Source organism: Falco punctatus, assembly GCF_963210335.1.
Source record: "Falco punctatus genome assembly, chromosome: 7".
NCBI lineage: Eukaryota > Metazoa > Chordata > Aves > Falconiformes > Falconidae > Falco > Falco punctatus.
Window position 1 is genome coordinate 50,572,102 of NC_137587.1, and position 15,632 is coordinate 50,587,733.

The 15,632-nt window shown below is 44.0% G+C and overlaps 1 protein-coding gene across 1 annotated transcript in view; it reads left to right on the forward strand.

Annotated features, from left to right (window-relative positions):
- The first annotated feature begins 963 nt into the window (after positions 1 to 963).
- HERC1 (HECT and RLD domain containing E3 ubiquitin protein ligase family member 1) overlaps positions 964 to 15,632 on the forward strand; it is a 112,377-nt gene continuing 97,708 nt past the window's right edge. The window contains 2 exon segments of the mRNA XM_080396356.1: positions 964 to 4,952; positions 7,805 to 10,408. The gene's annotated coding sequence lies outside the window, so the exon portion shown is untranslated.

Below are 15,632 nucleotides of genomic sequence, written 5' to 3' on the forward strand. Positions count from 1 at the left end.
GAAGAGGGGAAATTTGAGAGTGGCTGAAGACCCCTGAGATAAACAGCTTGTCCCCATGCACTGAAAAGAAAACTGGCGTGAGAAATGGTAGCCTCTGGACCCTACGTGTTGTCCAGGAATGAGTCTCTGAAATCTGCCTGGAAGTGGGAGGAGTGGGAGAGGATGGGGCAAGTGTGCTGGTGTGCAGGTCAGCCCCGAAGCGGGGTGCAGGCCTGCTGCTCACTGCATGGCCCGGCGGGGTGCTCTGGCCCACCCGCTGCATGGCCCGGCTGTGCCGCACTGATGCCCGGTGCCCGCTGCATGGCCTGGCTGTGCCGCACTGGTGCCCGGTGCCTGCTGCATAGGCCGGCTGTGCCGCACTGGTGCCCAGTGCCTGCTGCATGGCCCGGCTGTGCCGCACTGGTGCCTGGTGCCCGCTGCATGGCCTGGTCACGCTGCGCTGGTGCCTGCTGCCCGCTGCATGAGCTGGCCGTGCCGTGCTGGTGCCCGCTGCCCGGTGCTCTGCACCTGCCTGTGCTGCCCCAGGGCCTGTGCAGTGCCCAGCGGCGCTCAGCAGCCATTCCGGGCCTTCAGGAGCTGAATATTCCTGCTGTTTGGCAAGGAGGAAAAATAGGCAGCTTGAGGGAATTAAAAATAACAGAAAGAAAAACCTGTTCAGTAATCAGCTGAACGCTGCAGGAGGGGTGAGGGGGAGGATCAGGTGGATTGCAGCCAGCCGTATGCCTGCCCCTTAGTACAGCATTTGGGCTTGGAGGTGGACTGTACCAAATCCTGAATGTGTGACCAAGCAAACACTTGGCCTTACAAGAAAAGATACAATTAAAGAAAGAATAGTTTTAGCACTTCCTTGCTATACCTACTGTAAAGTGTTTATGATAGGATTTTATTGGCTTTTTCACATCTAGAAAAATTGTGGGAAAAAGTCTCAGCCATGACGTAGCATATGTGCAGGAGTTTGCCACAGTGTATTGATTGGCTTCTTGCCTTATCCTCCTTGCTTCTTATTCCTCTCTTATTTCCTGGCAAAACACTTATGTTCTCTGGTCACATGCTTCAAAAAGTACTATCCATCAGGAACAGGTATTACAATTTACCATCCCTAGGTAAAAGAACAGAACATACTTCAGAGCATGCATTCTTCTTTTCCAAGGCGTGCACACAGAAAACTGTCCTGTTGACTTTTCTAGTCCCAAACTTGTTATTATGAACTGCTCAAATATGCGTTTGTTGTACGTCCATAACACACAGAAGACCAGAAACACTTAACCCCCAAACCCCCCAAGAATGCACTTCAGCTCATTTTTGAGAAGCAATAAACAAGTTCCCAGCTCAGATTCTGATGTTTTTCTCAGCTGGATGATTATTCAGGCTGAAATTATTTCTGTAATTCAGATGATTCAGGACAAATTAGAAATAGCTGCAGATAGCTATGTGACTGGTTCCAGAAAACCATTTTTTCCCCCCTTTAGTATTTAAAAAGTGAACTAATATCTTCAAGTTGTGCACGCTGAAGCTTGTCTTGACTTCATGTTGCTGCCTGTCTGATTCTAGGACTAGATGGGGCTTCGGTGTTTTTTGTTTTTTTGGTTTTGGGTTGTTTTTTTTTTTTTGAGGTGGTAGTGTTAGTAAGTGCTATCATAAAGAGTACCAATAATGCAAGAACAGAAGATGTGACTATGTGCCTCCCTATTGATGCCAGTGGCATCAATCTTAGCCATTTACCCGCCTAAGTAGTTTGGGACAGACATGATTACCCCCTGATCAGCACAGCTGTATTGGTCTTTTACCAACTTGTTAATTGGTTGAAGTGTTTATTGGTGATTCACAATATAAATGTTTTGGCTTCTCTCTCTTCTGGGTGGTTTGGGGCTGAGTTAGCTATGGCAAAGAGGAAATGTCTGTTGGTTGCTCTGTGGTTGTGTCTGTCAAGTCCAGGACTTTGTGGCATGTACAAATTCAGATGCCTGTGAGCAGGACCTCTGGACTTTAGGGTTAAACCCTAGTATGGGACTGTGGAGACTAGAGGTGTATTCCTGGCTCTGCTCCAAGTTCTACCCTGAAACTCCAGAATAGCCTTGGAAAAGTTGCTTCATCTGTCTAGGCTTCAGTTTTTACCTCTCTGAAAGAAGATGTTGATAGTGCTCTGTGTGAAAGATTGCTTCCAGTATTCGTTTTGAAAGTGACCTTTGTATTTCCATGTCTTTTCTGTGAGCGGGCACTTTCCTTCCCCAGAAGCAGTGAGGTACTGTAGTGGTAGCAGCCGAAGAAGCTACGTGGGACAGGAAAAAAACTAGTGCTGTAACTTTGCTGGTCTCTTTTAAGACCACTATGAGCACGGGGTTTCCTTTAAAAGTGGAATATTGGGTAACATGCTGAGCTGGAACACAACCTGTGCTAGACATATAGGGATGAGATAATTATCCTATTTATACCTTGTGTTTTACCGCTGTAAGGGAAAGATGATTCCTTTTGAAAAACATTTTGAGAGCTCAGAGTGAAAGGTGCAGGAGGGTATTATTTGTGTTGTGGTGCTTGCTGGAAAAAATTGAATGCAAGAACAAATGGAATGAGAGGAAACGTGAAAACAATGGGAAGAGAAAAACTGCTTTTTGCCTTACAGAGTAGTCATTGATTCATGAAAGCAGAAGGATAATTCCCCATTGTACAGCTTTCAGACAACAGTTAGAATATTCACTTCCAGTTAAAGACTAGAAAAATATCAATGAACTGACAGAAGCCAAAGAAAAGTCACTTATTTTAAAAAAAAGTTTAGGGTTTGGAGGAATAACTAATAGGAAAAAAGGAAAAAATAGTTAGTGAATTGTTGGAATAGAGCATGAGCAAGGAAGTGACATAGCTGTCAGAGCTGCAAAAATGATAAACTTGGAGAAGAGTGAATTGCTTTTGTAGCTTATGTTCAGAAAGAGGAATTCTGGGTAGAAAATAGAGATTTGTTGCTTTGTTTTGTTTTTTTTTTCCCTTGGGGATATATGTTGGGTTTTTTTTTAATCTGAGGCACGATCTGCTAGAGAAAATGGAAGATATCATTATTTTTAAGAATGTTAAACAATGCATTAGAATATGCTGTGCAGGCAAGATGTTTTACAATATCTTCCAGGCCTTCAGGCTTCATGTGGCACAGACAACCTGCATATTGTGTGTAACCGTAGTGTTTGAGCGTTGCTAGTTTTGAGGATAGCTTTACCACTTTTATGCATATGTATTCTTCAAAGAAAAAGGAAACAATGACAACTATAAAGAAATGCTTATTTTCCTAGGCTTAATATTTATTAGTGACTTTTATAAAATTAATGCTGTATTTTGACATGCAAAATTAAATGCCTGCTGCTGAAAGATGTCATGTATAGGATCTTGCATGGAACAATTATGGTATAGTAATACTTTGCATTTATGCAAAAGGACTGAAGAAATTGGAAAGCAAGCTATACATCTAAGTAGTGGCATTATGCCCACTTCACAGAGGAGTAATTAGGAAGGGGACTTACTCAAGGTCAGGTGGCCTCAATGAGAAAAATGGAAGCTTTTCGCTCAACTGAAGCCCTCTAGGTAAACTAATTAAGTGTTGCTTCTTTTTCTCCTTATGAAAATGGAGACTGGATCAGTGCTGTGCTTACGACTGCATAAATTTTAATTTTAATCTTTATTCCTTAAATTTTTCACCTCCAGAATATCTGTGAAGCAAAACAGAATACTAGTGCTGGCTAGAAACAAACAAGTCCAGTTTCGTATGATGCAACGCTTCGTAAATATTAACTCGTGAAATACTGTGGCTGCTCCTTTTTGGAACAGCAGTGAGTTTACTGTGCATTAAGTTAATGTGTACAGGCACACATCTCTTGCGTACTATATTTGGCAGTTCTCCAGTACATCCCCCTATGTCATGCCAAGACTAACCAGTCTGCTTCTGTGGCTCCAGGGCCATGATGGCCGGGTAACCTCTCCACTTTAAATGCAAAGGGACAGCTAGTCTCAGTCTGTTTGCATCTGTGTGCTCCAGTAGTAAGCAGAAAGGTGATGTTACAGCTCTGTGTTACCTCTTTTCTGTGTTTCCATCCAGAGGTCTTGGTTTGCCTTGCTTACAGAGTAGGGAGAGCTACGGGAGGGGGAGCACTTGTGACAAGTGCTTTTCTCTTCGTAACTGCTGCTAAAGGCATATGAAGTGAGGACAGACTGCAGGGTTGTGCAACAGTGGTTCTTAAAGCAGAAGACCAAAACTGACTCTTAAGGCCCTAAAGGTATTGTGAGCAACTGGCTGGAGTACCACTAGGCAATGGGAATCCTATGAATGGTACTTTGACCATTGGTCATTTATGGTTTAACTCTTTCTAATATCTTTATGCATGTAATTATTATTGACACAATATTTAAGCTGCACTTTGGCTGTGCAGTGGATGCTATGATATTCAGCTAATGTGAATTACTAATCCTTTTGAAGTTCTAATAATCTTCTTGCTACATGTGCTTGAAATGTGTTGTACCCATGCATAGATTAGTTTGGAATTAGTCTTGTGTATGAATTTACTTGTTACTTAGTTGTTCATGAATAATCCTTTTATTTTGCGCTTTATATTCTCGTTTGTTCTCTTCTTGTACAAACCTCTCCTGTTCCCCATCTATTTTTCCCCTTTGTTTTCTGACATGTTTCCTGCTTTGGCCGGGCCAGTGGCATTTCTGAGGTGCCGATCACTGTTTCACCCAGACTGGCTTGCCCTGGTGTTTGAAAACAGTTTGAAAAAGTTACCAGCTAGCTAAAGAAAGGGAGAGATGGTGACAGGTTGAATTAGATCTTAAATCTCAGGTTACTTCAGACTGATTCCTACTCTGCATTTCACAGAGTGTTGGGGTCCAACAGTGCAAGAAAAGTGACGAAGCCACCTGCAATCCTGAGCCCTGGAAGTGCTGATTCTGTGGCAGTGATGATTTGTACTGGGGTAAGAGCCAGCTGGCTGTGTGGATGTGGCTTTAGATTGCTTTCTAATAAGTTACGTGTAGTATGGCTCAGCTTGGTGTGAGCGGGAAGTGCCATGCAGAAGAACTGTCACTCCAGAACATGAGTCAGAAGATGAAATTAGTGACTGACACAGATGCATATATTTCAGTGCCTCCACGCTTGGCATCCCTGCACAGCCAGAATGTTCTAATAACGGCTCACCTCATATACCTTGGATCCACCAGAAGAGAGCTAGTGTTGTGATGAGTTACATGTAGAAGACATAGGTGAACAGTATTTTTAGCTTAGCGATCAGTTCTTCCAGATGCTTCATAGACTGGTGTAGGCTGGCTTTAGTTGTGTTAGTGTTTGCAACTGCTTCTTCCACACCTGATCAGTGACTGACACAAGCTCCCTTCCTCATCTTTTCATTGGTAAACTTGCTCTCTCTTTCTTTTGCCTCATGTAAATTGTGAACTTGTTGGCCAAGACAAGTGTCCTGCCTTTGAATGAGCCCTCAAAGAGAAATTGTTTCAAGACCTTTCTTTATTGGGATGAGTATGCAAGACTCTTCTCATGTGTTTCTGAATATCAAGAACAGCATTTACTTGGGCAAATCTGGGTCCTGGTCTAGTTAAGTAACTGCACAGACAGATCACTGTGATTTTAGTAACACTTGACAGTGACAAAGCTTTACCCACACAGCCCTAATTGTGAGATCAGTTCACAAGTAGCAATTAGTGTCTTGTTTCCAATCAAGGAGCTTATGTTCAGTGTCTTTTGTTCCTGGTTTGGGCTCTTTCTTTTTTTTCCCCATTGACCATTTATTAACCAGTGGCATAGAAACATCCAATATCTGTTATTCTAATTGTTGTCCCATTTCTGTATAAAATGATTTCTGAGTCACATCCAGAGACATATAGACTTCTTTCATTGCCATGACAACAGCAAGGCATGCCAATGTTAGCAACGTCTGCTGGAAAAAAAAGTCAGTAAAAGCAAAACACAGTTAACTGGGATACTACATATATAAATCCAGTTTTCTGTAATGATGCAAAATTATCCAGCATTGTGGAGAAGTAGTTAAGAACAAGCCCTAGATAAATAGCATAGTCTAATGCTGAATGTTGGGTCCTGCCCTAGACATTGCATTACAAAAAAAGATTTAGAAAAAACAATGAGTGGAATTGGTCATAGCCCTGGTATAATGTCTGGATCAGAAGAAAATAAAGAGTTAAATGTGGTTACTAAAAATAAAGGATAATTACTAATGGTTTTAGAAAAAGGACTTGATGTTAACATGCGCATTGTTCTTTCATTATCATATCTTTCTCGTCGTTGCCCAAGATTAAAAGTACATTTGATGGGATTACATAACAATACATTGAAATCAAATAATGCAGCAACTCATATAAAATAATAGGAAATCATTGATGTAAAACAGGTTTTGCATAGCTGAATGTTAGAGGAAATCTGCCATAGTCCAAGTGAAGCTGGGAAGGAGGAAAGCTGGGAAGGTGGGACTTGAGAGATCTGCAGTTGTCAGGAAGGATTATTTCTGTTTTAAAAAAAGAGGTAGGAGCACAGAACTAATGAAGGTAGTACCTACAGCTTCCTTTCCCTTGAAACTTGCATGATTGCATGGGCTTTTTTCTGGCCTCTGTCTATGCTTTGAAGCTAAGATGGAGACTGTCTTGGAAATAGAAATTGAGTGTGAATGTTCTGCAGTCTGGGCATTACCTGCTGAAGTCTACAGATTTGTATGCTTTGAAGACTTCGGCTTGTGCTTGCTGTGAAGGGAGTGGGTGGTGGTATGGGACAGGATGAGTGATGTTGCCCACTGAGAAGCTGTGATTTGAGTTTTCCTGGTCTTATGTTTGGGGTTCTCCCATAAAACTCTTCCCAACTTTTGTTGTTATTTTCATCCTGTTAATAATGTAGTTGCAGGTGGCTGGAGGGCTGATCTTTCCTCTGATGTGTCCTCAGGGTGCCTCAAAGAGTTCTATGAGCCCCTGCAATTTCCAAAGGATGGAAGTGCTATGTTTTCATTTAATGATGGTTTGACTCTCACGAGGTGGCTGATTTCTAGTGACAGCCATAGGCAATGTCAGAGCAGATGTGGATCTTGTTCCCCTTACATACATCCTTACTTTTAGACCTACTGGTACTGCTGTAGACTAGGATGCGGCTTCATTTGGGGTTCTCAGGAATTTTGACAATACTTACTTGTTTAGTACAGGGAGATGGAATAGGGCCTCCTTATCCTGTGTTACTTGCCATCCTGGCTTTTCTTTGAGTCAGGGAGATCCTGAGTGCCAGCTGGCTGTGAGACAGTAGCTCAAGCAGCGTAGTCCCCAGTGAGTGGAGCTCCAGCTCTTAAAAGAGCCCTCCCGGACTCACAGAGGAACTGGGGAAGTCACTTCTAGAGGCTGTTTGAGACTCATCAAAGATTGTGGTTAGTACCAAATACTAACAATTGCTATCTAATAAACAAGCTTCATGGGAGAATTCAAGGATAAATTGCAGTGGTTGTCCTTTGGGACGTTGGCAGCATTCTGTCAGCTGAAAACCTTGTGAAGGTTGGGTACACCGAACTGCATTTTCCTTTTTTTGTTGTTGTTGTCCCCCAACTTAACCCCACGTTTAGTTGGTAGCATGCTCTTTTGCAACAGTAATGATGGGAAATCACGTGGCAAAGATTTTCAAGGCATCTTAGCAAATTAGGTACTTCAATTACAACAGTCTATATTATAGTCATCATGTTTGTTTAAAAAGATATTTATTCTAAATTCTAATTTAGAAAACTACTATTAATTTGCTTCCTTTATTCTTCTCATGTTCTTGGCACCTCAGGTCCCAGTCTGTAAAGCGGCTGCGTTGTGTCTGCAGTATAACACACATTCTGAGATCAGTGAGCCTCTGTCGAAGCAGACGGATACATCTGCGTACAGCCCGGTTGCAAGATGAAAGTCCTACACTCGGTATTGCAAGGTGATCGATGGCCTGTGTCAAGACATGACAAACAGAGCAAGAAAACCTTGCAGCTTTATGAACTTAATATTAAAGTGTACATAACTTAAAAACATTAAACGTTTTGCAAACCTAAGAGGAATTCCTTGAGAACTGTACAATGCTTGGTTGCTGATGGAGCCTGCAAGCCATAAAAACCTGCAGTTAGTGATAAGGTTTGTCTTCATGCTGTGGTTAACATAAGCATGTGGGTATGGGGCACGTTAGCATGTTGAGGAGTACTGCTTAGTATATCTATTCTGCTTTCTGTTCTGTGGAATGGCAGATCTGCTGGAGAGTTCTGAACTGAATGTATTTTGATGTTATCTGTTGAATTTTTTGAAGTTTATTTCTTACACAGCATCCTTTAGCTGGCATATGTTAAATACTTAAAGAAGGCTTTAACATGTTTTCATAATTTACCCCATTTTTGGTGGTTTGTTTGCACTGGTGGTCTCATCAACAAAGAAGCTGCTGTTTCTCAGCAGGGTTTGACTGTGGCTTTAGGCAAATGATTACCCATTGTGGTTAGGGGTACAAAACTAAAAAGACTTAAGGCTTCTTGAACAAAAATGGGTTGTCTTGGCCATTGTTCTGTGGGTTGATATTACACATGTAAGTTGCTAACAGGAGACTTTTTTTGGTCTGTGTTTTTTAGCTCTGTTGAGTCAAAGACTATTTTCAAAGCAAGGCACTTGTGTTTTATTCTGCTGCTAAGAATTGTGAATCCATGAGTAGCCTTTTAGGGGGACACAGAGTAAAGAGCTGTGAATAGCTGGGATCTGCTTCCAAAGTTGCTAGTTGATCAAATTTTAGTTGGAACTTGAGCTGTGAAGTATGAGACCCCTTCCAGGGAGCTGAGCTCTACCCTCAGTAAATCCCCTAACCACATTATACCTCACAATAAACTATTAAGGGTATGTGCTTTGGGCTGGAAGAGGGGGCTTATACTGAGGAGACACGTGGCAAAGACGGGCTGGAGGACAAGGGCATGAGGATGGGAATGCTGGTCCATGGGTTCCATGTGTCTGAGGACAGCTGTCAGAAGATGCCTAGGGAAGAAAAGGCAAGAGCAAGCACATAGTAATGTCCCCCCAAATACTCCATGGCCTTCGATGTTCTGTAGGTCAGGGCACTTTTCAGCCAGAGGTGTCTGCTAGTCTGTGATGTATTTATTTTGGTTTTATTTCTTGTTTTTCTCCAGTTTCTTTAGAGTCCAGGCAAACTTTTGCTCATAGTGTCCTGCTGGAGGGTGTTCCACAGCTGAATTGTGTATGAAGAAATAATCACTCTCTTTCTTGTTCTGAATTTGACATCTACTAGTTCCACTGGTTAGCCTCTAGCTCTTCGATTGGAAGAGGCCGTAAAGAATTGTTCCCTGTTCATGTCACCAGTCTTTGTAAACTTCCATTGTGTTCCTGCCTTAGGCTGATGGATCCCAGTGCGCATGCAGTTGCTTCTTGCATAGAGGTTTTTCTCTTGTTTTCCTGTTTGTTTAATGAAAGTCGATAACAATGTATACTAATTCAGTCATGACATCCCTGCCGTTGTGTGGGCCATGTCTAGTCGCAGTGGGTGTAACTGAAATCACTCATTGTGTTGCTTCTTGCTGGTGTGGTCTCACAGGTCTTACTTGGCACGTCATGGTTTCTGCCACTGCCTTAGCCTGCAATTCCGTCTTGATTTTAGGCTTTTCCTATTTTAGAATTTCAATCCCCCAGTGACGCTTTTACTACTTGCTGTCATGTTCATTTTGTTTAAGCCGAGGTTTTCTTCTGCAGTATACACCTGCTCGCGGGCCGACGCGACCCATTTTGCCTCTTCTGCGCTTTCCGTCCCTGCTCCAGCATCCGCTGCCCTTCCCGTCACTGACTCCCCAGTGCATCTGTTCGGTCGCTGTCCTCAGCCGCGTGGCAGGATTCACGCCCCATACCGGTTTCTCAGGCCACTTTGATGCAGAAGCGGTTGCCTGCTGTGCCTTGCCCGTCAGGAGAGCAGTGGTTTTCATTCCCGGTGCCAGCGGCGGGCTTCCATTTCGGCCGGGGAAGAGCAGCCCGGGCGCCAGCCCTGCCCTGTGGATGGGCCGGGGCTGCCCCGCCTCCCGCGCCGCTGCGTGCGCCCCGCTTGCCCCGCGGCTCTCGCCGGGGTCCCGCCCGGCCCCGCTCCCGGAGGCACTGGCGTGGCCGGGCAGCGGCTCCCCCCCGCGGCCGGGCAGCGGGCGGCCGGGCTTTCCGGCGGCGGGGGGCGGGGAGCGGCCGGCGCCTCGCGAGACCCGCGCGGCAGCCCCGCGAGATCTCGCCGCCTCCCGCCGCCGCCGCCGCCTCCCGCCCGCGTCATGTTTTCTCTTTGACAAGTCGCCGCCGCTGCCGCAGGAAAGGACGCGGCTCCGGCGGGCGACCGCCGCCTGCCCCGGCCTGCCGGCACAGCCGCACTGAGGCCCGCCGCCCGGTGAGCGCGGGGGGCGGCAGGGCCGGCGGCGGGGGCGGGAGGCCCGAGCGAGCCGGGCGGGGGAGGGGGGCTCCCCTCAGCGCCGCTCCCCCCCGCCGCAAACCGCTGAGTGGCGGGGCGCGGCCGCCGGGGTGGGGAGTGGGGGGTGGGCGGGTGCGGTGCTGCGGCCGCGCTGCGGCCCGGCCCGGCGCGCGGGGGCGGCGCACCCCTCCCTGTGCCGCCGGCGGGGGGGCGCGGGCGGGGGGCGGCTCCAGCTGCGGGTGGCTGGGAAAGGGGGGGGGGGCCCTGTGGCTGGGGCGGGGGCGAGGCGGCCGGGCGGCCGGCAGCAGTCCCCCCCGCGGGGAGGGGGCCGTGGGCCGTCGTGCCCCTCGGGAGCGGGGTGAGCGGTGCCGGCCGCGCGGCGGGCCCCGGCGGGGACCCCTGCGGCCTCCCCTGCGCGCTGCGCGGGCGGCGGGCGCTCCTCGGGCGGTGTGCATCCCGGGCGGAGCTGCCTGGTGCCACCGGCGGCCCTCCGGAGCTGGTCACGTTGGCCTCTGTCAGCCGTGTGTGTGACTGCAGGTGTGCCCGGTGTCTCCAGTCTGGCATCTGAACCGCACCGGCTCCCCGCGGCTCATTTGCTGGCGCATGTGGGACCGAAGAATCATATGTATAGTTATGCTTAGGCATGATTTATTTTGTATTCTGAAGTGATGTCCTAGCAGGTGTGTTGTTTTATTTTTTAACTGCATACAGTTAATTTTAGAAGTTACTGTACACTAGCTGCGTTCTGTGTTTTTTAGGGGCAGAACCATATTGTTACAGTCTCGCAGTGTCCATGGGAGAGGTTTGGGTGCTGTTGGTGAAACATCTTCATCTTCTGTTGCTTTAGACCTGTTCTTCATGTCACGTTATCTAAGCTGGTTGTTGCTTCATGGGCTGTTTAATTTGCTGTAGCTGCAACTATGTGCTCTCTATACGTGCATATGTATTGCTTATCTATCTACATACAAGTACATTTGTATGTGTATGTATATATGTACTTACATATATACACATATGTAAGTACATAGATATATGTGTGTACATGTATATACGTGTGTCATAAACATGATCAGGTTTGTAGTTTAGCAAAGTCTTCTGTGCTTTTACTTCATAACAAAATGTCAAAAGCTATAAATTTCTATATAATGAATTTAATGCTCCTTTTAGGGGTCCCCTATAAACCACATCTTCTCCATTGCATAGGGCTGTGGGACTGCAGAGGACTTGGATGTCGGGATAGAGTCTCACATAATTATGAGGAAAAATATAATAGATGTTTAATCTGAAAGAGTAGGTTGTCTACCTGGTCAGCCTGCTACTGCTCACCAATACTCTAGAGGAATCTGTTGATGTGGTATGAAAGATTAAAAGCTGTCCAGTGTTAATGTTCTACAGGATAGATGAAGGGCATTGCTGGTCTCCTGTATCCTTGCACATACAAGGAATTTGTTAGGGGGCTTTATACACAGTAGTTGTTGCTCAGAATTGAAATGTCTTGGGGCTCCTCGTGTCCGAGTATAAACAAACAAGTATGTTTGAGGCTTTCCTCTCTGCTCTTATGTTCGTATTTAAATGTATTGTGTATGTTTTGTTTGTTGTCTGAACATTAAGGATAACCGTGTTTTTACGGCTGGAAGTATGTAAGTTGAAGGGGGAGTGGGGATGTTGAAATCTTTTTTCTGCAATCTGTGTAAAGGAGGTATTGCTATCTAAGTGTTAATTAAAAATAATAGGGATATAATGTCTTTGACTTATTTTTGCTGAAGGACTGCTTGGCTTAGTGGGCATGTAACACAGAATGTTTTGGGGTTTTTTTCATTTAATCCATGAACTGAAAGACAGTTTACCAGTGAAAGCTTTTTCTTTTGTTATTTCAGAAAAATGAGGTGGAAATTAGTTGATTTAAGTGGCCTGACTAAAAATCTCAGTTGTTTTTTGTCTTCAGCTTACTGATTTCAGATAGCCATAATTTTGCCTTTTTGAAGAAAAGCATTCAGGGGTGCTCTGCATGTTTTAAAGTGTCAGTGATGACTAGAGTGGGACCATTTTACAGATAGGGAAAAACTACATGCGAAATTAGTCTTTGTATTTTGGTAGTAAAATTAAAACTAGATACATTGATACAGTTTTGTTTTAAGACTCACCACCTATAGTATTCCAGTCTTTCTTTCCATTTTTAATGTAATTATTCTTGCAGTTATCATGGGTTAGAGAAGCACTTTTATCCCCATTTTAGAAACAGGTAATGGAGACAAAAACTGTGTGTGTTTCAGGATGGCTTGGTGGAGGAGGCATTGGATTCTGGTCATAGGTTTTAGGAGGTCATTATCCTTTCAATACAACGGTCTTCATTTAGGTGCTGTACAGATACTCAATCTTCCTCTGTTTATAGAACATGAAATATTTTTTTTATTTTGCACTAGTATGTTTTAGTTAAATGTAGGGTGCATTTGTCTATGGCTGTTTTGGCTTCCTGGTTTCAAAATCATGTTAGTGAGTGGTGGGCACTGTTTTGATTATGTTTCTCATGACTGGTTTTCAGAAGTATGCAAGCTCAGAAATTGCTGGCAGGTTTTCTTTTTTCCTGTCTCCCTGTAGTGGTTGACAGTCATATGGAACGTTCAAATCTAGTAGGTGTTTTCTCTTTAAAAACATCTACAGTAGCCCTCAGAAGATGAAACTCTACTCTCCTAGGGCTGCTGAAGTAACTGGCAGTGTGGTATAGCTGCATACTGTGCATCATAGTAACTTCGTAGTAACCCTTGTAATTTCTGAAGAGGGGGGGAGGGAAAAATAGCCTGGAACCCAGTGGCTATGAAATTTGCCAGTCAACAAGCAGTGAGTGTAATTCTGGCCTGGGAACTGGCCAGGTATATGGCCTTGACTGCCTGTTGTGATTGACTCGATCAATTTTGTTGGGAGTATGTTCAGGCAGCTCAAGCAATCATGTTCTCTGCTGGGAGCTGAAATTAATTTACTGTTTGAAGAAGAGCCTGCAGTTTGAGTCCTCCCTACTAGTAATACATTTATTTTTTTTTTAATTTTTTTTTCTGTCAGTGCTGCATAATACAGAAATACCATCCTCAAACATTTCCTTACAAATGCATGAATTTATATAACACGGGTTTCTTTTTCCGTTAGTTATACTGGGAGTACTCTGAGTCAAGAAATGGCAATGTTAACACAGAGTGTGTACTTTGCTTATATTGCATTTACATTGCAGTCTAGCTTTTGCATACTGCTTTTTTACTCTCTGAAATAAGAAATTGCATACTAAAACAAATGGGCTCAGCTATATTTTAAAGTGTAATTACCTACATCTTACTCGTATTCCAGAGACAAGAGATTAAAAAACTTGCTAAGAGGACCATCAGATGATTAGGTTGTAAGTCACCTCTGGAGGTCATACAGTCACAGCATCATAGAATAGTTCAGGTGGGAAGGGGCCTTAAAGACCATCTAGTCCCAACACCCCACCATGGGCAGGGACCCCCCTCCACCAGCCCAGGCTGCCCCCAGCCCCGTCCAGCCTGGCCTTGGGCACTGCCAGGGATGGGGCACCCACAGCTGCTCTGGGCAACTTGTTCCAGTATCTCAACATCCTCATTATAAAAACATTCTTCCTAATATCTAAATCTACCCTCTTTGAGTTTGAAACCATTGCCCCTTGTCCTATCACTACCGGCTGTGATAAGAAGTCTTTTCTCCATGTTTCCTCTATGCCCCCTTTATATATCTTAGAGGCTGCAGTCCACCTCCACTTACATCAGCCCTAACTTGAAAGTTAAATGAGAGTGCTGATCTGATTAACTTTTAAATTACATATGTGGATTTTGCAGTCTGACCATTGCTGACTTTCTCAATTTAGAATCATGATTACTAGTAAATATATCATAATAATTTTTCTGTTTTTTACAAGATGTCTGTTCCTGTAGCTTACGGTGGTTGGAAATACTGCAACTACGTGGTTAGCAGTAGTTACAAGAAGTACGAGCGATGGTACCTTTGGGCGGGAGTGGTAGTGGTAAAAACCTCACCAGGGTTTTCAGGCCTTTCTTTCCCAATTGAAGATCAGGCACCTTTCTTTCCACAAATGGTTGGAACGTTTTTGATGCATGGGGGTGTCTGCTTCTCAGCTCCTCTTTTTACTAGCTGCTTTTGATGATTATGTATGTGGCCTGGCTTCTACATTCTTGGCTTTTGTTTCAGTGTACTTTTATGCATCTGAAGAAGTAATGGATTAAATTGATTTTTGTAAGGTTCTCTGCTGAGTAGTAATAATAAACTTTTATTTCTGTTCTGCTTGGGTAGGTTTTGTGCAGCACCCAAGCATATCAGGGTTTACATTCACAAACCATGTTTAGGTTTCTGTATCATTTTCTTTATTAATAATAAGGGCAAGTGAGCAAATAGATTTAACTTTTTTTAACTTAAAAATAATTTTGTCCTCCTTTTGTCTGTCTCCTGAAACATTTTCAAAGTGATCAATGGTGACCAGCAAAAAGCATAAGGTTAGATTGGTTTCAATAGTAGACCTGATAGTGAATAAATAATCCTAAAGCGACCTAAAATCATGTAGGATTTGGAAGAACATCCATAGAACTTGAGCATGGCTTACCTGACAATTATTATAAAGCTAGATGGAATTTAATTTTTGGAAAGAAAAGTTGATAGGTGGCTGCGGAATTAATCTGAATTAGGGTATCAGTAATCTGGTTTCTGTGCGATGAGCAGAAGGCTAATATAAGGAGGAAAGATAGTGGATATTGTGACCAGTGGAGACAGATGTTCACAGAAATCAGTTAATGTTAGTGTGTATTTCATTGTAACATTTTTCTTACAAATGAAGAAAAATGTGCTGTAGCTGCTGTTCTTGCTTGCTCTTTCTGGTTTAGTTTCTTTTGGTTGTCATCTTGCTGTTCCAGATTTGTAGGAGACCATGGCTTATTTTACCTGCATTGTTCTAGTGTCCATCCACTATTATCTAGCGCCTCTCCCTTTTTCCTTTTATTTTTCTGTTTTTAATGTCTCTTTGTCTCTTTTAGTTTCAATTTGCTGTTAATTTGTAGTAATTTCTCTGCAGTGTCAGTATTTTCTAATTTATAGTTTCCTCTTTTTCTTTCTCATGACTGTTTTGTATAGATTCCCATTCACCTCACACCTGTCATGACACTGCGTATAGACTAAATGTATTGGCCAAAAA